Below are 27,767 nucleotides of genomic sequence, written 5' to 3'. Positions count from 1 at the left end.
AGTGAGCTAACCTATTACTGTCTCATTTACATGTCAAGTGTTTGCTGTGAAGGTTATAAGAGACAATATATGCAAAGTGTTTATTGCAGTGTCTGGTATACTGGAGATGCTCAGGAAATGTTAAATACCACCATCATTGTCATCTTTGTCATCATCATCATCATCATTATCATGACTATCGTCATCCTTGGAGCATTTTTAGCAACACAGGTATGTCAGAAATTCTTAAAAAAAAAAAAAAAAGAAAGAAATTCTTTGGTTTGCCATGACCTACTAAGACACCTTGATAGTCTCCTCATGTTTCAACTCACTTCATTTTAGCTTCTAACTCCTGACATTCCAAGTTTAATTTATTTATAAATTTATTAATAACTTTTTTGTTGCAAAATCCAGTGGGCAATTTTTCGTTCACATCCTACCTGACTTCACTGCAGCATTTATCATTATTGATGAATTCTTACTTTTGGAAGCGTCTCTGGTTTTTGTGTCAACACTCCTGCTGTATCCCTCCTATGCCTTTGGCCATTACCATGTCTCCTTTTTCAGATTCTTATCCTGACCCTACAATTTGAGGGTCAGAATTCTCCAAGATTCAAGAATAAATAAAATTCAAAAGTGTTCCTAAACTTAATTCATTTTCAAGAGAATAGAGAAAGTGAAATAAGAGGCAATATTATTCTGCAGGCCAAATTCTAGAAAAAATTGTTCTGCATATGTTAATGGCCCACAAAATGCATAGCTTATTTTTCCATCCTGGAGAAAATACATTTTTTCACAAAATGAAATGATAAGTTTTTGATTTTTTCACAAGTGATACATCAAATAAATAGCTTTCTCAGTTTCTGTCAAGTCATTCTGGAGGGTGCTTGAACTTTTCAAATGACGATACTATCCTTTACAGTTTTAGGAACTACTGAAGGATGAGCTAGAGGCAAGTATGCGTATCTTATTCTGAGTTTTAATTCCATTACTAGCAACCCTCAGGAATAAGTTTATAAATTCTGTAATACTTCCATAGTGCTTATTATAACTTTGCTTTTATGGTAAAAGCTTATTATGATTTCATATTCTTCATATTATTATTTCAGAATACTAATTGGACATATTACCCAATATAAAAATATCCAAAATGACTATAGTTAACCTGGGGATAAATACAAGAGATTTGAAAAGTAAAGAAATATGTTTTTAGTGCCCTCAGTATTAATCTAATGAGATTCAGTAAATCTAGGCTTCAAAATGCATACATACTAACCCAATTTGTAGTGACATGAGCAGGTGTTTGTAGGTAGGTCATTGAAAGTCTTCATAAGCTGGGACAGATTTACTAGCATATGAACCTTAATTTGTAGATACTTGTCTTACAGGAGAGCAATAGGTATGTATAGACTTTCTATATAGATGGGGTACTTGTGCCACATTCCTGAACTATAATGTATGAGATTCACCTTGCACAATATGGCTTATCAAGCTGCTAACAGATGCATTTCATTATGAAAAATCCTTAGGCTCTTCTCTGGAGAAGTTGCTGTTTCAAGCATTTAGAGGTGTCCCATATGGCACGGATAAGGAGGTAATCATGAAAAGACATAAACTATCACACACAAAAAATTCCTCTAAGTTGTTCTGCCGAACCTAGAAAATCTGAGGTTTCTTCCAGACCACCAGGGCCTGAGAAATATAGTTTCTTTTCTGAAAGAGAAATCAAATAACTCCTTATGAAAAGAGCCCTAAATGCAAGGCATAACATGAAAGAAAAATGTATGTCATCCCTTGGTTATAATTTCTCTGCTTAACTTTCACAGTTAAAATGTCAGCCAGCCCCATTATCATCCAGTCAAATCTTCAAACCACACCATTTCCTCCTTCATAATATCTCTCACTTCAGGTTCCTTATCTCAAGTGGCTTACTGCCATCATTTCTTTGCTCCAACTTAGTCTATGCAACTCAGCCACAAAATTATATCCTAAATACAGTTTTAGATAGATGAACTTTAGCACAAGCTATTCAAATGGCTCTCTCTTATGTACAGGATCAACTTCTAAATATTTATCCCGACCTTTTTCATGACCCACCCCAACCTGGCTTCGATCTCTCTCAACTTTCTCCCTACTGCTCAAAGCCTCTGCCCAGGGAAATGGACTTGGTTAAAAAGCCTCTATACTTTTGTCCTGCCTGAACTTTCCTTTTCCAGTTCTTCCCTTAGAAATTGTTCCCGACTCGCTGTCTGATCAGCCCCTGCCCCGTGCTCCACGCTGAACTGTAATAACTGATTTTATTCCTCTAGAAAGAACTGCAATTCTGTCTCATTCAACATTGCATTGGAACGACCTCACTCAGGCCCAGGTATGAGTACAAACTGGGAATTCAGTAGATGTTTTAAATTCGGTGCCTGAGTCGATTCAAACTTGCTGCAAAGGAGAAAAAAGTGTGTGTGTATGTGTATGTGTGTGTATGTGTGTGGGGGGGTGTTATATAAGTTAAGTTAACTGTTTGGACTACATCAGGTATAAACTATAAGTTAACTGTTTGGACTACGTCAGGTATAAACAGGCTTACAAAGAATTAAAATGGGTGGTGACTATAAAAAGGAGGAATTAGGAAAAGCTCGCTACCTGCCTTTTGGGCTTTGAAATAAGGTGGTGCTGAAGTTGGCGGTTAGTGGGAAAACCTGGCTGGGAAATAAACTGTGAGAAGGACTAGGTAGATGGGAGAACAGCTAGTACTTCCTGAGGACACACTATGTGCTGAGCATAGTTCTAAGTGTTTATAGGTATTAACTCATTGAATATACTCATTGAGTATATAGGCATTAACTCACTGAAAAATACTCCACTGTAGACATGACCGTGGTGAAGAGCTGTGCTATCGAATTGCCAAAGGCACGTGGCAGACAGTGAGGACAGGGGCTAAAATCCTGCCGTTGGTTAGCGCATCTTGCCCTTGCTCTGGTCTGGGAATGGAGAGGCTCCTATTTCTTCACATAAAGACACCTTTAGTTTGCAAAATTAACAGATGTCTATCTTTTTCCGAATTCACACAAAGGCACAGAGTAAGCCAGTGGCATCCTTGGAGGTAGGCTGTGTTATTATGACCATTTTATAGGTAAAGAAATTGAGGCACAAACAAGTTAAGAAATCTGCCACAGGTTACACAGCTAACAGGTGACAGTGATGAGATACAAACCCAGGCTCCTAGGTCTGCACAGGTAACCACTGATACACTGTTTCTCTATTACTTGTTTGAAGTGTTTTCTCGATGCTAATTGACAGCCTTTCAGTTTTACATTATTAACTCACTTAATCCTAACAGTAACCCTTAAGGAATTGGCCTTAGGACACAGAGCCATGCCTCAGCCTCTAATCCGAAGAGATGGCCCTTTGTGAGCATGGCTGTGCCCTCGTGGGAACAGAGCCAAAGGGACACTTCACTGATCAGAACTAATTGGCTAATTGATATACTTCAGACACCTTGCCAAGCAATAGAGAGTTTAATTAAAACAAAATATTATTTGTAGCACTGGAAATTAAACTGATGGGATCTGAGAAATGGAAGTTAGAACTGAAATGAACATATATCTAGAAAGCTCCAACAATATATTTATAGGATACTATTATTGTCAGAGAGGTATACGAGATAAAACAGGAGAATTCAGGTTTTCTCGAATGCCAATCCACTTGTCTCAGTATTATCTATTGAAAAATCTATCCTTTCACTTCTACTATGAAATACTGCCTGCATCATATACTAAACTGAATTTTGTATTTGCAAATTGAACTCTTTCTAACTGTATATGTGTGAAATTACTTATATACTGGATTATCCACTGTAGTAAAAATTTTAATAACAGAACTTGGAAACAACCTAAATGAGCAAATAAAGTATGCTAAAATCTTAGAATGAACATTTTTATTTAAAACACTATCATTTATTTATTTATTCATAAAACTCTATTTTTTCCAGCTTTATTGAAGTATAACCAACAAACAAAAATTGTGTATATTTAAGGTGTACAATGTGATGATATGATATGTGTATATATTGAAAATGTGTATATATTGAAAATGTATATATTGAAAATACACATATATTGATATGTGTATATATTTTTACTTAAAAACAAAATCAAAACTGAGAAAACTCTATATAAATTGACACAGGATATTCTTTTACTTGTTTATGAATAAAACATATCTAGAGAAGAATATATAAGACACCAGTAAATTTGGTTATTTCTGGGAAAGGAAACTGGGCAGCAAAGGACAGAAGGAGGGGGTGAAAATATTCCCTGCTTATCCATTTTGGGCTATGTATCAATAGTAAATTACCTATTCAAACAATTAAACTAAGAATACAAAGCAAACTAAACAACAAAAATCTTGGTTGTTGACTTCTACTTAGTGTGAGTTTGGGCCAGTTATTAAATTCTCAGTGGGCTTCCCTGGTGGCGCAGTGGTTAAGAATCTGCCTGCCATTGCAGGGGACACGGGTTCGAGCCCTGGTCTGGGAAGATCCCACATGCCGCGGAGCAACTAAGCCCATGTGCCACAACTACTGAAGCCCGTACACCTAGAGCCCATGCTCCACAACAAGAGGAGCCACTGCAATGAGAAGCCCACACACCACAACGAAGAGCAGCCCCCGCTCGCCGCAACTAGAGAAAGCCCATGCACAACAACGAAGACCCAATGCAGCCAAAAATAAATAAATAAATAAATTTATAAATTCTCAGAGACTGTTATCTTATCTGTAAAATGGTGATTATAATCACTGCATCACAGAGTTTTATGAGATTTAAGATAATACATGGAAAGTTCCTACTACAGAACCTGACACATAGTAGGCAAACACTAGATCTCTTCTCCATCACCTCCCTTTCTCAGAGGACACAGACTCCAATGGCTACTGGTCCAGGCAGGTAATAAAAATGTGTAAAATAGCTTGGATGTAGTAGATTAGGGCGTGGTAGAGACTGTGAAAATTGAAGATGTTCATATTATTCTATGTGTGTATATCAATGTATAAGTTATACATATGCATGTACATTATATATGCATATAAAGCCTGCTGGCTGTTCTTTTGTCATTCTTGCTTTTATGTAAGGATCTGCATTTTACAAAATTATCTCACACACACCATCTCTTTTAAACCACTGAAAAATCATTTCAATTATACTATACTGACATTAGAATTAAAATAATTATTTTTCTAATAGCTGTCTTAAGTAATAACTTTCTCTAAATTGAGTCATTTAATATTATTGACTTTGCTTTTTAACAGGAAAAAAAAAATGTCCATGAAAGTATATAGTTATCGATTGCCAGACCACAATTGGGAGGTTAAAAGTGAAGGATGCCTCTAACAGCTTGGCTCTCGCTCTCTGTGACAGACTTGATGGGGAGAACACTGCTGCCTGCAGCTAATAAATCTGACTGAGACAGGAATCAGGCAGAGGTGACACAATGAAGCCAAGGCAGAAGATAACAACAGCAAAATCACACATAGGTAGGCAGAATAATGGTCAAAAGCTACAAGAGAATGATTATTCGATACTCCTTGACTAAACAAACTTCCTATTTTGAATAAGTCAAGGTTAAACAAACAATAAACAGGTAAACAAATGAACACTAACTCTCAATTCTCTGGGGAACTACAGATTTTCAGGGGACAAATTTAGATACAGTTCATGATATATAATCCATTTATTATCTTATACAAATATGAATAACCTCTGAAAATGAGGCACATCATCCATTAATTTTTATATAAAACTAAATTTAGACTTGCACAAACTAAAGAAACTGATCAATATTTGTGAAATAGCCTAGAATTAGAACCATTAGAGACAAGGACCATATGGGGAAAAGCATCACAAAACATTATTTTTCTTATTTATTCTGTGCAAACACCTTCGTAAACTCCAGACAGTAGGGTCTCACAAATGACATAAGGTCACTGGCTTATGTGAAATAATCTCCACTTCACTTCTCATTTCTTTAGTCAAGAAGAATTGAGGAACTCTTGCTATGTTAATGTACTGCCTAACTGAAAAGCTACCCTAAGACCATACTAATGGAATGTCATTTCTTTTCTCTCTTTGGAATCAGCCCCAAGATCTGATCATGCCACATGCAAAGACTCTCATACCTCTCTAACTCAAAGACTTCACTTTAAGAAACATTTGACTTTATTTCTCTCAATTACCTTTTTAGAGATGTTCTTTTTTTTTTTTTTTTTTTTTTTTTTGCGGTACGCTGGCCTCTCACTGTTGTGCCCTCTCCTGTTGCGGAGCACAGGCTCTGGACGCGCAGGCTTAGCGGCCATGGCTCACGGGCCCAGCCGCTCCGCAGCATGTGGGATCTTCCCGGACCGGGGCACGAACCCGTGTCCCCTGCATCGGCAGGCGGACTCTCACCCACTGTGCCACCGGGGAAGCCCTCTTTTTTCAATAGTAATGCTAGCCTGTAGCTTATTAACTTGGTTCCTAACTGGGAAAAATTGCTTTATAACGACTTTGCCTCTGGGATGGGGTTCTCAATGTTGTAATTTGAAGTCCTGAGGATACTGGATCTCAGTTCACCCTTATATATTCCTATTTACTTCCTCGCATCCATCCCAGAAACACCCTCTATGTGATTTCTGTTGGCAGGGTTTCCACTCGGTGCCTCGTATGGTGCTTTAAAACTAAGGCGCAGTCAATAAAAGTCATGCAGAAAATACAAAATGCTCTGGATGCCTTCAGTCTTCCTCCTCTGTTCCCTAAGCCCCCTGTGAAAATCAGTCTCTACCATTTTGCACTGAAAAGTTCCAAACATTTGTTTGTCTCATTAATAGGATGTAAAACCACCTTGAGGGCCATTTTTTTCCCCATCTCTTCAGTCTAAGCCTCTGGCTCCATGACCGGCGTGAGGCAGGTGGAGAAATCATTGTTGACACAAAGGGAACTGAACTTAAAGAGAGATTATTATTCTCTCACTTTAAAAAAAAATTCTATATTTTCTACCCTTTTACTCAGCTGTGGAATTTGTCATTTACATCTACCACATTCATTAAACAATAAAAATATGTTAATCAGCACCGTTCAACTTAAAGATTAGAATTAGTAGGAAATTGGAACAGAATTAATAACCAATTGGCTGGAACATATTTAAATGAATTAATGCTTTGTTTCTCCTTTATTTGGTGGTAGGGATTATGGATGAGTGGCTACAGAAACATATTTAAAAGACCCCGTATTTTTTTTCTTCTTAATGGAATCAAGTTGGTCCACATAATTAACCTTTCTTTTCATAATTCACTTGTGATGCAAATAATCAGTGCTCTAGATAATTTGGAGCATGTGATGATCAAAAACATATAAATTTTCTGCTTTAAGGATGTTACAAAAACTACACGGACTTGTGAAGCAATTTGGGTCAGCCCCTAAAATTTCTGCTTCTGTAGAACACACAGAGAGAGAAATGATTATGGTTACAGGAACCAAGGGAAAAATACAATAAACTCAGTTTTATTGTCAAGCTCAGGATACATAAAATTAGCATAAGATGCATGTTAACATGTCTTTAAGGTAAGCCTTAAAATTTGAACAGAGGAAAAGTACAATATGAAAGGAAAGATGCAACAATTCTCAGCAAAATTAAACCAAGGGCATCTTTATAAAGGTTCTGACATTCATCAAATTATTCATTAAATGATCTTTTGTGCAATTTAATAAGATTCTTTGTATTCTGTGGCAGCAGTAAAACATAGCTTGTGCTCATCTAAGAGTGGAAAATTTATATCGGTTCTTAATCGTCTCATGCCCAAAGTGAGCTGGAGTACTGAGTATATTACATCAGAAGTGAATTATTTTTAGAAAGGTGAATTTTTTAATCAACTTTATTTCATGAAGAAGACCACAGTGAGTATGTTACCATCTGCTGCTCTTTTATCAAAGGAAGTACACTGTGCTATTTCAGCGCTACTACCAAAACAATTAAAATGGAGAGGGAAATGAGAAGAAAAGGCTGACATGAACGGAGCTACATTTGCCTAGACTTTATGTTCTAAGTCTTCTTTTATATTTTTTAAGTTTATTAGAAGACTGAACTAATCACAAGTTTCCTTTTCTATAAAATGGGGATAATGGCCCACATCTCACCGAGCTACCGCGGGGTTAAATGGAATAATATATGTAATGCTTAGCACGCACTAATTACTCAATGCTTGGAAGCTATTAATAATAAAAGTAGTAACATAAAAGTAATGGTAGATAACATGAATGTGTTGAAATCAACTCCATGGGTTTTATTTATGATTAAACATATTTTTCAGGAAATGTCAAAGTATTTTCTTCCACATTGGAGTCTGAGGAAAGACTATTTTGCTTAATAGTAATAAGAGGAATTACTTATAGAGTATTTATTATATGTCAGGCACTGATATAGGCACTTTAAATATATTAATACATTCAATCTTCACAGCAGCCTGTGAGGAAGATTAATTTTTACTTCTATTTATAGATGTGGAAACTGAGGTATCCAGAGGTTCAGTAATTTGCCCAAGTTCATATGGACAATAAATGGCTGAACCAGGGTCTGCACCCATGCAGTGTGGCTCCAGAGAGATTCCACATTCTTGCCTGCTGTGCTAGGTTTCCTCTCTGTAGTCACAGGGCTCAGCACTATCTGGACAGTATTAAATTATTACAATAACTAGGCTGGAAGATGACCATCTCTTTATCCTTCCAACTACATATTTCATCACCATTTTTGCTGCTATAATGAATTTGCTTTTGTGGCAAAATTTAGTTCCCTGATCTATATTAATATGTTAAAATGTCTACCTCAGACTTAGTTAAAAAAATTAATAGTTATTTCTTTGCTTGATTTGTCTATGAATTTTTATACATATACCATACACAGCATTAAAACATCCTTTGAATAAAAGGCAACAACTTTCAAGACAAGACAAATATAGACAGCAGGGCCTATGGAACCAAAGAGCAGTAAATAATATTTAATAGATCTATCTACCTTGTGTCAGTTAAGGAGTCAATAAACACCTTTTTAATAAGAAAACTTTTCTTTGAAGGATAGCATATTGCCCATGAAGCAAGCTAAACATTTAATAAGTTTAAAACAGCTTTACCATTCTTTAGGGAATACTGTATTTCTAAGAATGGCAGGTACCATGTGTGCTGACAGATACTAGCAAATGGTAACCACAATCCCATTCCACTTAATGGGATGTTATAAACCCAGTGGAATGTTGGCAGAGTACTCAAGCATTCTTCTAAGCGTGAATTCCCAAGTTGTGCAATGATGTTAATTAGCATCATCCTAAACACATGCTGTTGCTCTTGTTCTAAGTTCCTGTTCGTGATTACTACAATGGTACTGGTGCTTGCCATCTTTTGGGAGAGAAGACATGAGGATTATAAATCCCAGGGACTTTTGATGGTATTTACCCCTGGGCTCCACACCATGCTTAGTGGCAGTGTTTTAGGGGGAAAGGTCACTAACTGAAGAGTCACAAGGGAAGGATTAATAGATCTACCAGTAGCTGGTTTGGATAAATCACCGTAACTCTAGGCCTTGGTCTCTTAATGAGAATTTTAATGTTTACTATTTTATGGAGTGCTTACTAGGAAACAATTTCACATCTGTGAAAATGCTTTAGAAAATAAATGTCTTGTAAACAACAAAAACCTACAAAATCAGCTGAGGTATAAGATCACAGAGCCTGTAACAGGAACCCATTTTATGTCTTTGGATTGCAACCATCTTGTCCCATTTCTTAGCCATTCCTCAACTAACCTGTAAGCTTCTTGGTTATGGTCAGAACTACATTTTCTACAGCTTAAGGCCATCAAACTTAGGATAATAAAATTTATCTGTTTATTTTTCTTGATGGCATACAAGTACTTGCCTCAATCTCCTCTGACTTTATAACATTTCTGCCTTTTCTCTCACTCTGATCATTTACCTTTATACTTAACATATGACAGTACTTGCTTAAATCTTAGCTTTCATCAGGAAAACCTGCTTGGTCTCTTCCACCCCAAATCTTCCTCAAGTCAAACCACATGTAAAACATGTTTCTTTTGCTTTTCCTCTTTCTGTCATGGCATACCTCTTCAGTCTTTTTAAAAACGTAGCACAAAAGTCCATCTTGTAAAGAAGTCCTCCCTAATTTACCCAGATGCATTTCTCATGCCATATTATTTCACTGTGCCCCCTGATATACTACACAAAGACACAGACACAGACACACACACACACACTTACTATATTTATTTCTCATATAATCATACATGGATACAATGGTTTCCTTTGGAGATCTAACCACAATATCTCTTCAACTTTCCTTACTCCAAATAAACTTGCAAATAGAAAGCTCTAAGTCGCAAGCTGTTACGTGAAAGAGCCCAGAAGAGGGAGCAAAGAAGAGAGAGAAGAAAGGGAGTGAGGATAGATGTTAAATGAGCTCTTTAATGAGATACATATAACAGGTGAAGAAGCCATGTAATAGGTAAAACCTCCTTGAACTCAAGGCTTTGCTTTTTAAATCAGCGTCTGAGCCCCTCTTATTACCAGGGAACAGTCTCTAGCACTGTCAATTTACACACCCTACATCACAACGATAGCAACATCAACTTATGTGCTTTAGTGCCTTACAATTTACAAAGGTTTTCTCAGATACTATCCCATACACTGATATTATTATGAGAACAAAACAATGGGAATACTACCCTATTTGAGAAAAAGAAGCAACTATCACATGTATCTATTTACCTGCAAACTGGGCTGTTTCCCGACAAATTTTGGAGAGGAATCCATTGATTTTAGGGTATCAGGCATCTGGTTAGTTGTGAGTTATGAGTTATATGAAGATGATAAAAAAAAGAATCTGTATAATAGTACATCGACTTGAGAAATGGTATCATCATTCAGTTATGTTCTCACGAAAACTCACAAAGCTGAGTTTCAGACTGGTGGAAAAGGTAATTTCAAAATTATGCTGGAAAAGAGCTAATATGACATAGCTCCAGGCAGTAGGATTCTAATTAAATATGAACAGTGATTGAGAATTGCCAAGCCCCTGTTTTGAGACAAAGTAAGAAGAAACACACTTTTAAAATTCGCAGGGAGATGTATACATTTTAAATAAGCCTCAGCCAAGCTTCCATTTCTATAAGGACAGATGTCCTGTACAAAATAAATCATGTTCTCAGTGGAATCTGAATGGCAAGTGGACAAATAAAATTAGGGGAACATCAACCCATACAGGTACTGATGAAGACATACAATCTTCCACATGTAGAAGTTAAAGGTAATTTCTCCATTTAAGAGGGAGAAACAAATGTAACACATTTTTTTCACAGAAAATATAGTGTGTATAAGATTTATTAAACTTAAAATGTGTTAACATAGTCATAGGGAACTCAGTTCAAGGGAGAATACCCTGATCTTCTTGTTGAAAATCCTCTTAAACTACTGGAAGCTAACATTTTTTGTTGTAAAATTAAAAAATACTATGATGTCCAAGATGCTCATGTTACTTCAAGGTATATGCTGATTTGACCCTTTCTTGGGTCATGATTTTATCAGGAGCTCCCTCAGTGTCTGGGGGTTAAATCCATGTTCTCCCAATATACCAAGCTGGTACTTGGACCTTTTTGAACTTTATTCTTAAGGAAGATCCAAGAATGCTTATCTGACTCTTGTGGGGTTTTTGTTTTTGTTTTTAAAAATAAATATTAGTAATCAGAGTGGAATAGAGAAAATAATAACAACATCTGGCAGTGTTCCCAAGAAAAATGAATCAAATGGAGTGAGAAAGAAACCATGCATAACCTTAAATACAAAAAAATAAACCCTGGATTTATTTTGAATATGAAAAGCACGGAGAGAGAGAAGAGCGGGAAAGTACATTATGTGAGTAGTGAAAGGGGATATCCATTCCAAAAAAGACATTTTTCAGAGAATAGATGTCATAAAGTATAAGATATATTTTCCTGCATGAAGCATTTCATGGAGAAAGGATAGACTGAAGATTAAAAGAACACATGTAAGAATAACAGTTTAGTAATAAAAAGGATGGGTTTTACAAGTCTCAAAGAAGAAAGTAAAAGGAAAAATAACATAACAAACACAGACCTGGCTGGAGTAGGAGTGGAGGATAGAACTATCTAGCATTACCTAAGCAATAATAGCATAATAGAAACAAAAGCTAATGGAGTAATCAGAAATGAGTATAGCACTTGTGTGTATGTATAGTAGCAGACAGAATTCATCAGAGTTGAAAGGAAAAATGGAGATTCATCGACATGCAGATGGGAGGTAAAACCATGGAAATAGGAGCAACAACCCAGGGAGAAGGAGTAAAGAGAAAAGAGGTCACCGAATGAAGCAATTCAGCAGCAGCTGAACATTAAAGAATGACTGTAAATCCAATCATCTATCAAAATTCTGCTCAAATTCCAGGTCTATCATCCAGCCTTCCCTGACATTCCTGTTTACAGATGGTTGTCTTTTATTTTCCTCTTGTGTGATGGATGCTTTCTTACACCTTTACTAAACGTTCCTCATTATTTTGAAGCTTAACATAGTATCTTCTCAACAATACTGCTCTTTGAAGAATGGGTTCAGGTGTTGCATTTATTTGCGTTTTTCAAGGTTCATAACTCAATTCTACCAGCAAAGTGGCTATCCAATAAATATTTGTCATATGGATGAGTGGTCCAAACTTCTTTGCAGGTAGATAATCTACCTTAAAGGAAGAAAAATGATTTATGATATATAAGAACTGAGTACTAGAATCAGAGGGAAAGGGTCACTTTTCTGTAGCTTCAAAGCACTGGAGCACTGAGTAAAACAGCCTCAAAGGAAAGATTTGGGTTAAGCAAACAAGTATGAAGGCAAAGAAAAAGGATACAAGTTAGAATAAGTTGAAAAAATAATGTGGGAGAAGAGAGATAAAACTTTTAAAAATGAAAGAAATATCATGAAACCAATATAAAATGACAAGATTTAGTTTTATGGGTCAGAACACTGATAATATAATATGCATGATTTATCACTTATTAGTATGAAGTTCAAGAACAAATAAAATCAATAAAATTTTAAATTGATTTTGTATTGCTAACTTAAAGTGGTGTCTTGGTAATAGTGGTTCTAAATCTATTTGGGTTCCTTACCTAGATTTGATATTAAAACACCAAATAATGTTTGCCCCCCTTTTTTTCTGAAGGCAAATTTCAAGCTAAAATTGTTCTCACAAAGAGCACATAAAATCTTGAGCTCTTGGAAATATAATTCCTTTAAGAGATGGGTTTTTAATAGTAACATGGAAAGGCCCTTAACTATAACTGTGTGGTCCCACTGAGCATATACATATATACAGACACTTTGAGAGGCTTGGTGGTTAGGTCACAATCATGCATTGGATTATATCATAAATGTTCATTTTTTATCCTAACTAGCTTAAACAAAGTTTGCTTTTTTATTGTCATCAGCTTTGGAAAGGATTGCTTGGTGAAACATAGCACTTAGCAAACCTTAAAATTACATGTATCAACAGGGAAATCAGATCATCTTACCTAAGCAACTGAAATCAAGCCTCCCTTAATTTTTTTTTTTAATTTTCAACTGTAATCCATAGTTAATGTTCAGTTATCTGGCTTAGGATTGATGATCTGGATCTGTTTCTCCCAATTCTGAAAGAACTTGTTGGTAATAATCAGATCAGTGTTTCACCTTTCTGTTTTGTTTTCTGTGTTGGTCAACAGATCTAACCACTGAGTGACACATAATGCCATGCCTCAAAGTATAATTGACAGAAACCCATATTTAGCTCTTAGAGAAATTGTTCCAACATTATGCGGACTGTAGTGAACATTTTTAGAAATTGTAAAGGCATAAAAAACAGCAGAAGCATTTTTTTTAATTGAAGAAGACAGACTATAAATAAATATTCATTTAAAGATATCTTTCAGAGAGCTGATTTCACTCTGTTAATTTAAGAACATAAATCACATGACATTAAAATTCTTTGATCATAAAATTATACTGATTGGTCTATTTACAGATATGATGGCCAAGGGAAAATATTGAGAATATATGAAAAAAATTCCTTTTTATTTATTTTAAATACAAAATTTTAAAGTAAAATATTCATAATGAGTTTCCCTTAGTATATTTTTAGGGCTTAAAGTCTCTAGCTAAAGTATCTAATAGTATTACAAGATGGGCATAACATGGAGATCTGTCTTAAACTCAGGTGGCTTAATTCAAGCCTCAATTTCTCTATACTCATATTGGATAAAGCCCTTAAAATCTTTTGACTACAGCATCATTATCAAAAAAATTGATGTTAAAAATCTCTACCTACCTTACAGAGTGTTGGTAGATGCAACAGAAAGAATGTATGGAAAAATAGTCTTAAGCTTTAAAGCACTGCTATCATTTGGTATCAAAAGTCATATTTAGACATGTGGTCCCAGACAAGACAGTATAAACTCACTTTTCTCTGTTCCTCCCCTCCAAATATCCTGGAAATAATTCAAGAGATAATCATAAAAAAACTGGAAATGTGGAAAGAAAAAGGTAAATTGGTAGAAAGGTTAGGAAACTCGGGATTTGAAGGATGATATCACAGTGAGTTCCAAGGGTTTCCCTTTTACGTCTTACACATCTTAGACTGGGGTAAGGCCATAAGCCAGAAATACTAATAGGTACATACAAACAAAGAAGCAAGCAAACAAATGAGAAAAGCCTACTCTCTCTTGCCTAAGGATCAGGAAAAGGAAAGCCCAGCAGGGACATGAGGACAGCCTTATCTCCAATATCTACCCACAGCTAAGTGGTGAGGCCCTTTGTGGCATCATAGAACCCAGAAAGACCAACACATCCCCCATCAGGAATGGTGGCCTAATACACTTGCAGTGATGATATCAGTGGATCCCAAGTAGGTTATCCATCCCCTGCCCTACACCTGCCATTACCAGGTGGGCAGAGAACACAGACAAGGGGTAACACTTTCTATCCCACACATCCAGAATTCCACATCCTTACTAGTGACAACAGGCAACTCAGCGTGCAGATGGCACCAGCAGGGATCAGTCAGGGACTCTCAAGTAACAACCAAGCTGATTAAAATACCACAGCAATTGTTGGAGAGGGTGTGGAAAAAAGGGAACCCTCTTGCACTGTTGGTGGGAATGTAAATTGATACAGCCACTATGGAGAACAGTATAGAGGTTCCTTAAAAAACTAAAAGTAGAACTACCCTATGACCCAGCAATCCCACTCCTGGGCATATACCCTGAGAAAACCATAATTCAAAAAGAGTCATGTACCACATTGTTTTCTGCAGCACTACTTACAATAGGCAGGACATGGAAGCAACCTAAGTGTCCATCGACAGATGAATGGATAAAGAAGATGTGGCACATATATACAAAGGAATATTACTCAGCTACACAAAGAATCAAAATTGACTTATTTGTAGTGAGGTGGATGGACCTAGAGTCTGTCATACAGAGTGAAGTAAGTCAGAAAGAGAAAAACAAATACCATATGCTAACACATATAAATGGAATAAAAAAAAAAGGTCCTCGTGAACCTAGGGGCAGGACAGGAATAAAGACACAAATGTAGAGAATGGACTTGAGGCCACACGGAGGAGGAAGGGTAAGCTGGGATGAAGTGAGAGAGTAGCATGGAAGTATGTACACTACCAAATGTAAAATATATACCTAGTGGGAAGCAGCTGCATTGCATGGGGAGATCAGCTTGGTGCTTTGTGACCACCTAGAGGGGTGGGATAGGGAGGGTGGGAGGGAGACACAAGAGGGAGGGGATATGGGGATATCTATATACATATAGCTGATTCATTTTGTTATACAGGAGGAACTAACACAATATTGTAAAGCAATTATACTCCAATAAAGATGTTAAAAAAACAAATCTTGCAACAATTGAAAACAGAAATACAAAATACCAAAACTTATGGGATGCAACAAAAGAAATACTAAGAAGGAAATTTATAGTAATCAAAACCTATATTAAGAAGAAAGAAATCCCAAGTAAGCAACCTAATTTTACATCTCAAGGAAGTGGAAATGTAAGAACAAAGTAAGTCCAAAGTTAACAGAAGTAAAGAAAATACAAAGATCAGATGAGAAATAAATGAAATAAGAGACTAGAAAAATAAGAGAAACATCAAGAAAACTAATAGGTTTTATGAAATGATACATAAAATTGATAAACCTTTAGCTACACTAAGAAAGAAAAGCAAATACTCAAAATCAGAACTGAAAGAGAAGATATTACAACTGATACTACAGAGATAAAAAAATTTCAGGAATGACTATTACAAACAATTATATACCATAAATTGGATAACCTAGAAGAAATGAGTAAGTTCCTAGAAACATACAATTTATCAAGACTTAATTATAAATAAATAGATCTGAACAGACAAATAACAAGTAAGGAGATTGAATCAGTAATCAAAAACCTCCCAACAAAGTAAAGCTCAAGACCAGATAGCTTCATGAGTGAATTCTACCAAACATTTAAAGAAGAATTAATACCAATTCTCCTCAAACTTCTCCAAAAAACTGAAGATGAGCAAACACTTCCAAACTCAATTTATGAGGCCCACATTACCCTGATCCCAAAGCCAATTAAGGATGCTGGAAAAAAAAATTACAAGACACCCCCCCCCACAAAAAAAATTACAGGTCAATATTCCTAATAAAGATAGATAGAAAAATTCTCAACAAAATACTAGCAAACTGAATTCAATGGCATATTAAAAGGATCATACACCATGATCAAGTGGGATTTATTACTGGGATTCAAGGACGGTTCAATATACATAAATCAATAAATATGATATAGTACATTAATAGAATGAAAAATAAAAACTATATGATTATCTTAATCGATGCACAAAAATAATGTGACAACATTTAACATCACTTCATGATAAAAAGCTTCAACAAATTGGGCATAGAAGGAACATACTTCAATACAAAAAAACATTTTTGACAAGCTCACAGCTAACATCATACTCAATGGTGAAGGTTAAAAGTTTTTCCTCTAAGATCAGGAACAATACATAGGCACCCATTCTCACCATTTCATTTAACATAGTACTCTAAGTCCTAGACACAGCAGTTAGGCAAGAAAAAGAAATAAATGGCATGTAAATCAGAAAGAAAGTAGTAAAATGGTCTGTGTTTGCAAATGATATAATCTTATATATAGAAAATCCTAAAGACTCCACCAAAAACTTGTTAGAATCAGTCAAAGAATTCAATAAATTTGTAGGATAGAAAAATAACAAATAAAAATTAGTTTCATTTCTGTACAACAAAAAACTATCTGAAAAACAAAATAAAGAAAAAAATCCCATTTACAATAGCATCAAAAAAATATTAAGGAATAAATTTAAGGAGGAAAAGATCTGTACAATTGAAACTATAAGGCATTGATGAAAGACATTGAAGAGGCACAAATAAATCGAAAAATATCTCATCTTGATGGATTTGATGAATTAGTATTGTTAAAATGTCCATCTACCTAAAACCATCTATAGATTCAATGCAATCTCTAATAAAGTTCCAATGGAATTTTTCATAGAATAGAAAAAACAATTGTAAAATTTGTATGGAACCACAAAAGATCCCAAATAGTCAAAGAAGTCCAGAGGAGGGAAAAACAAAGGTGGAGGCATCACACTTCCTCTTGACTTCAAACTATATTGCAAAGCTAAAGTAATCAAAACAGTATGGTATTGGCATAAAAACAGACACATTGACAAATGGAATAGGATCAACAGCCCAGAAATAGGACTTCCCTGGTGATGCAGTGGTTAAGAATCCACCTGCCAATGCAGGGGACACGGGTTCTAGCCCTGGTCTGGGAAGATCCCACATGCCATGGAGCAACTTAGCCCATGCGCCACAACTACTGATCCTGTGCTCTAGAGCCCACAAGCCACAACTACTGAGCCCGCATGCCACAACTACTGAAGCTCACAGCCTAGAGCACATGCTCCACAACAAGAGAAGCCACCACAATGAGAAGCCCGCACCACAACGAAGAGAAGCCCCCATCACTGCAACTAGAGAAAGATCATGCGTAGCAGCGAAGACCCAATGCAGCCCAAAATTGATTGATTAATTAATTAATTAATTTTAAAAAGGAGCCCAGAAGTAAACCTTTTCATTTACGGTCAAATAGTACTTGATAAAGGAGCTAAGAATACTCAATGGGGAAAGGATAGTCTCTTCAACAATTCATGTTGGGAAAACTGGATATTCACATTCAAAAAATGAAACCGGACCTCTATCTTACACCACTCACAAAAATTAACTTGAAACATCTTAAAGACTCAAATCTAAGACCTGAAGCCATAAAAATCCTAGAAGAAAACACATGGACAAAGCTCTTTGACATTGATCTTGGCAATACTTTTTGGAAATGACAACAAAAGAACAAGCAACAAAAGCAAAACTAAACAAGTGGGAAAACATCTGCGCTGAAAAAAAATCAGCATAATAAAAATGCAATCTATAAAATGGCAGAAAACATTTGCAGAACATTTACCTGGAAAGGGATTAATATCTAAAATATATAAGGGACTTGTACAACTAGCAAAAAAAAAAAAAATCTAGTTTAAAAATGGGCAAAGGACCTGAATAGACATATTTCCAAAGAAGACATATACATGACTAACAGGTACATGAAAAGGTTCCCAACATCATTACTCATCAGGGAAATGCAAATCAGAACCACAAGGAAATATCATTTCACATCTGTTAGAATGGCTACTATCAAGAAGACAAGAGATGTTCAAAAGGAAACCCTTGTGCACTACAGGTAGGAATGTAAACTGGTGCAGCCACTATGGAAAACAGTATGGAGGTTCCTCAAATAATTAAAAATAGAACTACTACATGATCCTGAACTCCCACTTCTGCATATATATCTGAAGGAAATTAAATTATAACCTCAAAGAGATATCTGAATTCCCATGTTCACCGCAACTTTATTCACAATAGCCAAGATATGGAAACAACCTAAGTATCTACTGGTCAATGAATGGATAAAGAAAGTAAGATATATATAAATGGTATATTATTCAGACATAGAAAAGAAGGAAATCCTGCCATTTGCAACAACATGCACAGACCTTGAGGGCACTATGCTAAGTGAAATAAGTCAGAGAAAGACAAATACTATATGATCTCACTTATATGTGAAATCCTAAAAAGCTGAAGTCATAGAAATAGAGCAGGATGGTGGTTGCCAGGGGCTGGGGAATGGGGGGGTAATCAGTTGATACTGGTCAAAAGAAAGAAACTTACAGTTATAAGATGAATAAGTTCTGAGGATCTAATGTACAGCATAGTGACTGCAGTTAATAGCACTGTATCATATACTTGAAAGTTGCTAAGAGAGAATATCTTCAATGTTCTCAACACACAGACACAAAAAGGTAATCATGTGAGTTGATGGATATATTAACGAAATTGTGTTAATCATTTCACAGTATATATGTGTATCAAATCATCATACCGCATGCCTTAAACTGACACAATTTCATTTGTCAGCTATACCCCAATGAAGGTGGAAACATTTTTTAATGTTTTAAAATTTCCTATTTGGAAATTATTTTCCTTTTTATTGATATATAATTAAAGTTTTCTGTAATACAGGAATGTCATCTTTAAATTTTGTAAAGACCTACTCTATGGACTATTATGTATTCAATGTTCATAAAGTACTATGTATGCTTGAGAAGTGTATTCTCCATTCATTAAAACTTTTAGATCAAGAATACCTTTTCTGTTATTCAAATCTTTCTTCTTATTTTTCTGTGTTTAATATATTGAGTAGTAAGAGAGGTGCACTCAATCATATACTCTAATAGTGAATTCTTCAAATTCTTTTTTTCAGATTTGTCGTTTTTCCCCCTCTCTGTATAACTTGAAGTTATACATACAAGAATTCATACAAGTTCAGAATTGTTATCTCTTCCTGATTAACTAAAACTCTTTTCTCTTTCTTTTCTTCTCTCTTCTTAGAAAAGAATAAACTAGGGAGCATCATTCGCCCTAATATTAAGGCTTACCACAGAGCTACAGGAATCAAGAGAGTGTGTTACTGGCACAGAGATAGACCCATAGACCAGTGGAACCCACTGATTTATGACAAAGTTGCATTCACAATCCAATGGAGAGAGGATAGCCTGTTATACAAATGGTGCTAGAGTAACTGGATATCCACAGGGAAAAAACTGAACCTTAACCTAAACCTTACACCTTATAAAAAATTAAGTAAACATAGACCACAGGCTTAAATGTAAAACTATACAATTTAGGAAAAAAACATGAGAAAATCTTTGGCATCTAGGGCTAGGTGAAGAGTCCTTACACTTGTTATCAGAAACATGGTTCATAAAAGGAAACTTTGATAAATTAGACTTTATTGAAATTAAAAACATTTTCTCTGCAAAAACCCCTGTGAAGAGGATGGAAAGACCAATTACAGACTGGGAGATAATGTTTGTAAAGAACATATCTGATAGAGGGACTTCTATGTAGAATACATAAAGAACTCTCAAAACTGAATTTTAAAAAAAGTCTAATTAAAAATTGGTCAAAATACATGACCAGACATACTGTGAGAAGGATATATAAATGACAAATAATCACATGAAAATATGTTCAATATCATTAGCCATTAGGGAAATACAAATTAAAACCACAATACAATACCATTACACACCTATCAAAATGGCTAAAATAAAAAATAGTCATAACACCAAATGCTAACAAGTATGCAGAAAAACTGGATCACTCCTTCACTGCTGGTGGGGATGTACAATAAAAGAGTACAGGCACTCTGGAAAATAGTTTGGTAGTTTATTCTAAAACTAAAGATGCACTTTCTATACTAATCTAGCAATTGCACTCTTGGTCACTTATCCCAGAGAAATTAAACCTATGTTCATGCAAAAACCTGTATACAAATGTCTGTTGTAGTTTTATTTGTATTAGCTAAAAACTGGAAACAATCCAGGTGTCCTTCAGTGGGTAAATGCTTAAACAAACATTGGTACATAAAAAGTAGCAAACCATTGAATGGATTTCAACATAACTAAATTGAGTGGAAAAAGCAATCTCAAAAGTTTACACACTGTATGATTCTATTGTATAACACATTTGAAATAACAAAGTAATTGAAATGGAGAATAGATTAGTGTCTAAGGTTTGTGCAGTGGGAGGAGACGTATATGGCTACAAAGTGGTAGATAAGGGAGCCTTGTGGTAATGAATCTTTATTGTGGTTATAGTTATGTGGAGCTACACATGTGATATAATTGTATAGAACTACACACACACACACACACACAAATGACCACTTGTATAACTGGTGAAGTCTGAATAGGTTCTGTTCATTGTACCAACGTCAATTACCTGATTTTGATATTATATTATATATATATAAGATGTTAATGTGGGGGAGGCTTCATGAAGGGTGTTTGGGGCCTCCCTGTCATCCTTTTGTTATTTCCTGTGGCTTTAGAATGCTTTAAAAAAAGTCACCTTTGAAAAAACTTAAAATAATTTTGCTACTGTGTAGAACAGATTCAATGATGTCAAGATTATTTTTAAACTTGTGTGCATTAAGGAGTAAGGATAAGACACAACTTATTCCTAAGCATAAATGTAAGTTGAGAAATCAAGAACTAACGGAGGACAAAATTTCATAATCCTTCTGTAGGTACGACTTTATAGCTGAAGTAAATATTAATAGTTAGAAGGGAAACAAATAAACAATTAGGGAAGGAAAGATATTCCAAACATCTAACAACTTTAATTGTTTGGACACCAACCCATCAGAAGAGAATGGGACCAAATAGAACAAATGACAGCCAGTAACAACCCAGAATCTGGTACCTGTGCACAACAGTGCAATATCCATCCTATATGATTTATTTTGGATTAATATTATTTCCTCCCCCCAAAATTTATATTCCTAAAATATTGTTTTTTCTTAGTACTCTTGAGATGAAATCATGGAAAGGGTGCTATATTATTGGATAGGGCATATCTCAAAGTGCTGCTATAGAAAATCATGACTACAGTAAGTCCCCTACATACTAACCTTCAAGTTGCGAACTTTCAAAGATGTGAACTTGCGCTTGCATGTCCAATCACATAAGTTAGTTCACACGTCTGGTGCACATTGTCATGTGTTTGCATCCTCTACAAGTGGTTGTGCTTTTGTGTACTTTACTGTATAGTACTATATAGAGTACAGTAGTACAGTATCTTTATTTCAAGCCCAGGGTGTCTGGAAGCAAGCATAAAAGCAGTGGTGATGTAGCTGGTACTGCTAAGAAGTGCCAAGCGATGACGATGGAAACAAAACCGAAAATAATTGAGAGAGTGGAGCGAGGTGAAAAGATGGTAGATGTCGCTCATTCTTATAACACTGAGCTCCTTGCTATGCAACATGAGGAGCTTACTAATGAAGACCTGATGGAACTGGAGCCCCAAGGAAAGGACGAAGAAAGACAAGAGGAAGCAGAAGTAACTGAAGAACCAAAGAGATTCATGACACAGGAAATGGCAAGGGGATTTTCTTTATTTGAGGAGGCACTGTTAGTTTTTGAGGCACAGGACCCGAACGTAGAACAGTACATGAAGGTTGTAGCAGCCATTCAGAATGCAGTCCAGTGCTACTGTGTCATCTATGACGAGAAAAAAAGAGCTACTATCCAGATATCACTGGATCATTTTTTTCAAGAGGGTAGATAGAATTGAATCCAGCAAGGAACCAGAACCTGTGCCATCAACGTCAGATGAGAGTGAAATTGCAGCTTGCCCTCCATCTCCTACTGCTGATGATCCTTCAGCTCTACCATCTCCCACCTCCTCTCCCTCCTCCAATCAGTAACTCTTCTTCCCTGTTCACTCGATGCCAGCCCCTGTATGCCACCTGTTGTACTGTACTGCTGTACTTTTCAAGGTACTGTACTATAAGATTAAAAATGTTTTCTTTATGTTTTGTGTTTGTTTTTTAATGTATTATTTGTGTGAAAAGTATTATAAACCTATCACAGTATAGTACTATATAGCCGATTGTGTTAGTTGGGTACCTAGGCTAACTTTGTTGGATTTACAAACAAATTGGTCTTACGAACGCACTCTCAGAACGGAACTCGTTCATATGTGGAGGACTTACTGTAATACAAATAATTACCAGTCAGTGAAATAAGAACTAACTGCTTCTGTTAAGATATTCTAAATTTCCTCATTTTTTTTAACAAAAACACTCAAAATATCAGTATAGAAACAAAATACACAAATTAGTTTGTTCATAATATTTAAACATTAGGAGTTCAATATTTGCATATAAATGAATCTTTTCAACTTTAAAGTTTTAGTACTTGAATAGTTAATATTTTTAGAGTCTGTTTTTTATTAATTCTTCCTAGTGAAAAAATTTCAAGATACTTTACAAATATAATCTTAGCAGGTTTATCAGATTAGAAAAACAACTATTCAAGGGATATATTAATTTGATCATATTTAATCTTGAGAAATTAGGAGCTCTAATGATCAATACAAATTTAATGAGAAAATAGGCCAAAGTCCCTAATTAAGGGAAATAAATTATGTAGTCTAGAAAAAGAATTTGAACTACAAAAATAAAAATATGCATGTCCAAATCTTTCTGTCATTTCTATAAAACTCACTTAAGAAATGACCTGAAAAAAAAAAAAAAAAGAAATGACCTGAAATTAATTAGCATTTTCTATTATTTTAGAAAGGTAACCTCCTTATCTTGGAAAAAATCCATTTAATAAATATGAAACAAAGCTTATGCTATCTTTGTTCATGAGCATTTCAGACATAGCTTTTTTTTTTTTCTTAAGATAGATTAAGTAATAGTTCAAAGCTTTAGTTCATGTAAGTTGAAATGCAGTTTTCATGTAGGTAAAAAGGTTAAGATTATGTGATTTTTCTTTCCTATGGTAACATGAAACAACTCACAATTCATAGATACAGAATACAGAAATGATGTCACCCAATTCATACAGCTCTAATTATAACTCTGTGAAATTTAGAGCTAGTTTAACAGAATGGAGGGGGCGCACCTCCAATCTATTAATATTAGGCTGGAATTAGCTAGCTGGATAAGTTTTGCCTACATGGGTTTGTTCTTTTCTACCTCTTCAGGACACCCTAGAGAAATTAAAGGCACTTAAGGTAGGCCAACCATTCTGAATTTCTTCCCCGTTGTCTTCTATGAGACTAATTTGTTGGCTCAGAGCATACTCGAATGAAAATAAAGAAGCAGTTATTTAGAGCCTATGGTGCAACAAACTCTGTCCTTCTTGTTTGTGAAACTAAATGTGCATGAAATAGATATCATTTCCATTTACAGGTAAGAAAACCTAGGCTCCCAGAGATTAAGTACCTGCCTAAAAGCCCACAGATTTGGATTTGGAATACAGCTTTCCCTGACAACAAATCCTACATAATTTCCTCTCCTGAATACAATACTGTAGTCCTACTGATTTTAGTCACTTTTCAACTTTATAAAGAGTCCTACCGGGATTGAATCACTTTTGATATTGACCCTAATTCAATGGTTCATGTGGAATGTGTCACCACTGGGATGTTTATGATTGGAAATATCTCAAACATCACAGTGCTGATTCTCAGGACTGGGGACAATATGATGATGCTTTATATACAGTTCAACCAATCTTGCATCCACATTATTTAATAGTTAGCTGTTATTTCTGTTGCATTTTGTAAAAGACTATATTGGCTTGCTAAACAGCACTCCCCCAAATCCTAATATTAGAGACTTGTAGTAGGTGGAGACTTTTTTCTGCCATGTAGACTGGTGCTTAAATTCCAAAAATGCACAGAGCTGTGACAATTGCACAGAACACAATGACTTTAGTATTTTCAACCATATTTTGAGAGAAGGAAGTATGTTGTTATGTTTAGTATCTGTGTTATCCTTCAAATAAAAAAGCAAAATGATGGCTTTAGTGTCAACAGAATAAGTAGTTGTTTAATAAGTATTTGTACTGAGCCATCCATGGTGGCTTTTCCCTCCTTGATGCCAATGAGAAAACATTTGCTAGTTTTTTCTCTCACCAAGAATAATTTAAATCAGTTGATACCTCCTTCCATCTCTCTTTTACTTGACTTCATCTTACTATAGGTGACTAAGTAATTACCTTCAAGCATCTATATAAACAGAACTGAAGAAGCATACATTTACAGATCCATATCTACATACACATACATATGTACATTCATAATAGTATACACACATACATAACATGGAATTCAATCTTGAGGGATTAAGTATGATAATGATAATAAAGAATTTATAGCATGCAACCCAGTAAAGTCTAAAATGTACAATTTAAAAATTACTGCACTAAAATTTCTGCTTCCAGGTAGGATGAAGTGAGCAGGTTAAGAGAACACAAAGAAAATCTAGATCAAATATAACAAATAAACAATACAAAGGAATCAAAGAACTACTGAAACAACAGATCTAAAATGGTCTAAGAATCTGAAGAGGAAAGAATCGTGGAGAGGTAAGGGAGGAATGTTGTAGATGATTTTTGTTGATTCTGGGCTGTGGAAAGAATCCAGACTTGGCCTGGGAAGAAGGCCATCACTGGGGTTGAGAGAAACCAGCAGACTGTTGCAAAGACTTGAGGGACAGACAAAGCTCTAACACATGCCAATCAATCCATGATGAAATCTGTCAAATTCAGAAGATGCACGGTCTGGAGGCAAAAAACTAAGCTAAACCCCCTGAAAAGCACCACAGATTTTTGGTAGTCTTGAATTACTGAGACGAAAAATATTTTAAAAATATTGGTGTTCAAAACCTGCCCAGGGGCAGGCTCCACATGGATACACCAGGCCAGGGTTCATCCTCGGACCGAGTCCAGCCTCCTCCTATGTTTTGTATGGTCCAAGAGCTAAGAACAGTTTACATAAGTTTAAATGATTGAGAAAAAAATCAAAAGAAGAAGAATATTTTAATTCATGAAACTCAAATTTCTGTGTCTATGAGCAATGTTTTATTGAAATATGTCTATACCCTTTATTTATATATTGACTTTGGTCACTTTTGTACAACAATGAGTAGTTGCAAAGAAACTGGGTGACCAAAGCCTAAAATATTTACTACCTGACCCTTTATAGAAAATATTTGCTGACCTACAATAGGCTATTAGTTGAAACTCTGGGTGCGCAAACGCCCTAAGAACAAAAGCAAACCAGAGGTAGACTGGGTCTCACCAAAGCTCAACCCAACCTCATGTTGGCTCAGCTCTGATTGGATTAAGGTAATTAGCCTCCACTCCATCTCCGTGGTGGAAGAAGGATAAATCTTTGCTAGTGAAAGATATTATCATCTTAAGCCTCTACAATTTTTATATACATTTTATACATATTTCAGCATTCAGAAAAGTATTAACTTCTTTGATCTGAGCTGACCTGTGATAGATATAAAGAAGCCTGTCTTAACTAGTAGGCTCAACAGCAATCCATTCACATCCGACATTTTAAACAAGCAGTTTTAATCTATGTTATTTAAAGAAAAATAAAACAGAAGTAACAGTATGGCCAAAAAGCACTTTTCTTGGTAAGAAAACTTAAAATATGTGCCTGGAACAATAGCATTCTAACTAGATGTTAGTTTACATTGTAAAGTACTCCAGTAACATATGAAACAAAATCTATGAATTACTTATTTTGTAGAAAAAGAAAAATAGTAATTAACCAGTTATAACTCATTCTGAGCTATAAGACTGTATTCTAGGACTCATTTTTTTTTTTTTTTTTTTTTTTTTTTTTTTTGCTGTACGTGGGCCTCTCACTGTTGTGGCCTCTCCCGTTGCGGAGCACAGGCTCCGGACGCGCAGGCTCAACGGCCATGGCTCACGGGCCCAACCGCTCCGCGGCATGTGGGATCCTCCCAGACCGGGGCACGAACCCGTGTCCCCTGCATCGGCAGGCGGACTCTCAACCACCGCGCCACCAGGGAAGCCCTAGGACTCATTTTTTAATATCACATGAATTCACAGGTACTGGTATCATATTTTAGGCATCTACCATGCTGAGAAGACAGATGAGTACAGATATGGGAAAAACTGATAACACTGAAATGTTACAGTTATGCAAAATGTTAAACCTACATCTCTCCCAGGATTTTAAAATTTGACTTTAATAGCCTTTTATAATGAAAAGAACAACTCAAATGTACAGACAGCTGAGAAGTTCAACAGGTACAGAACTACAAAGTCATTGAATTCATTTTAATTAGTATATATATATATATATATATATATATATATATATATATATATATATATATATATAGTTTTATATCTCTGGCATCAGTAAATCATAACTCCCAGATATAGCAGATCAGGTCATTTAATTTATAACCTATCATAATTTGCAACATATGTCTTATTAGTGCCAATGAAATGTAACCTAATTGTGCTCAAAAGTCTCAGGTCACAAAATAATTGTAAAAGATTCACACACATATACCTATACTTTTATACAGAAGGCATACAGACATAGCTATGAATATAAAATTATATGTAGTGATAAAAATTAGACATTTATGCATTCAAATATGTACATATAACCGGTAAACTGATTGTTTATTTAGCTCAGTTGTATAACCAGCTTGTGAACAGT

General features: G+C 35.4%; 1 protein-coding gene across 2 annotated transcripts in view; it reads right to left on the bottom strand.

Annotated features, from left to right (window-relative positions):
• MAGI2 (membrane associated guanylate kinase, WW and PDZ domain containing 2) overlaps positions 1–27,767 on the bottom strand; it is a gene marked incomplete at its 3' end in the record, with an annotated part of 1,332,164 nt that overhangs the window by 426,441 nt on the left and 877,956 nt on the right. The gene's annotated exons all lie outside the window — the stretch shown is intronic.

The sequence above is a fragment of the Mesoplodon bidens genome (assembly GCF_964165515.1).
Source record: "Mesoplodon bidens genome assembly, chromosome: 9".
Classification (NCBI taxonomy): Eukaryota; Metazoa; Chordata; class Mammalia; order Artiodactyla; family Ziphiidae; genus Mesoplodon; species Mesoplodon bidens.
Note: the sequence above shows the minus strand (reverse complement) of the source record. Positions and strands in the feature narration are given on the sequence as shown.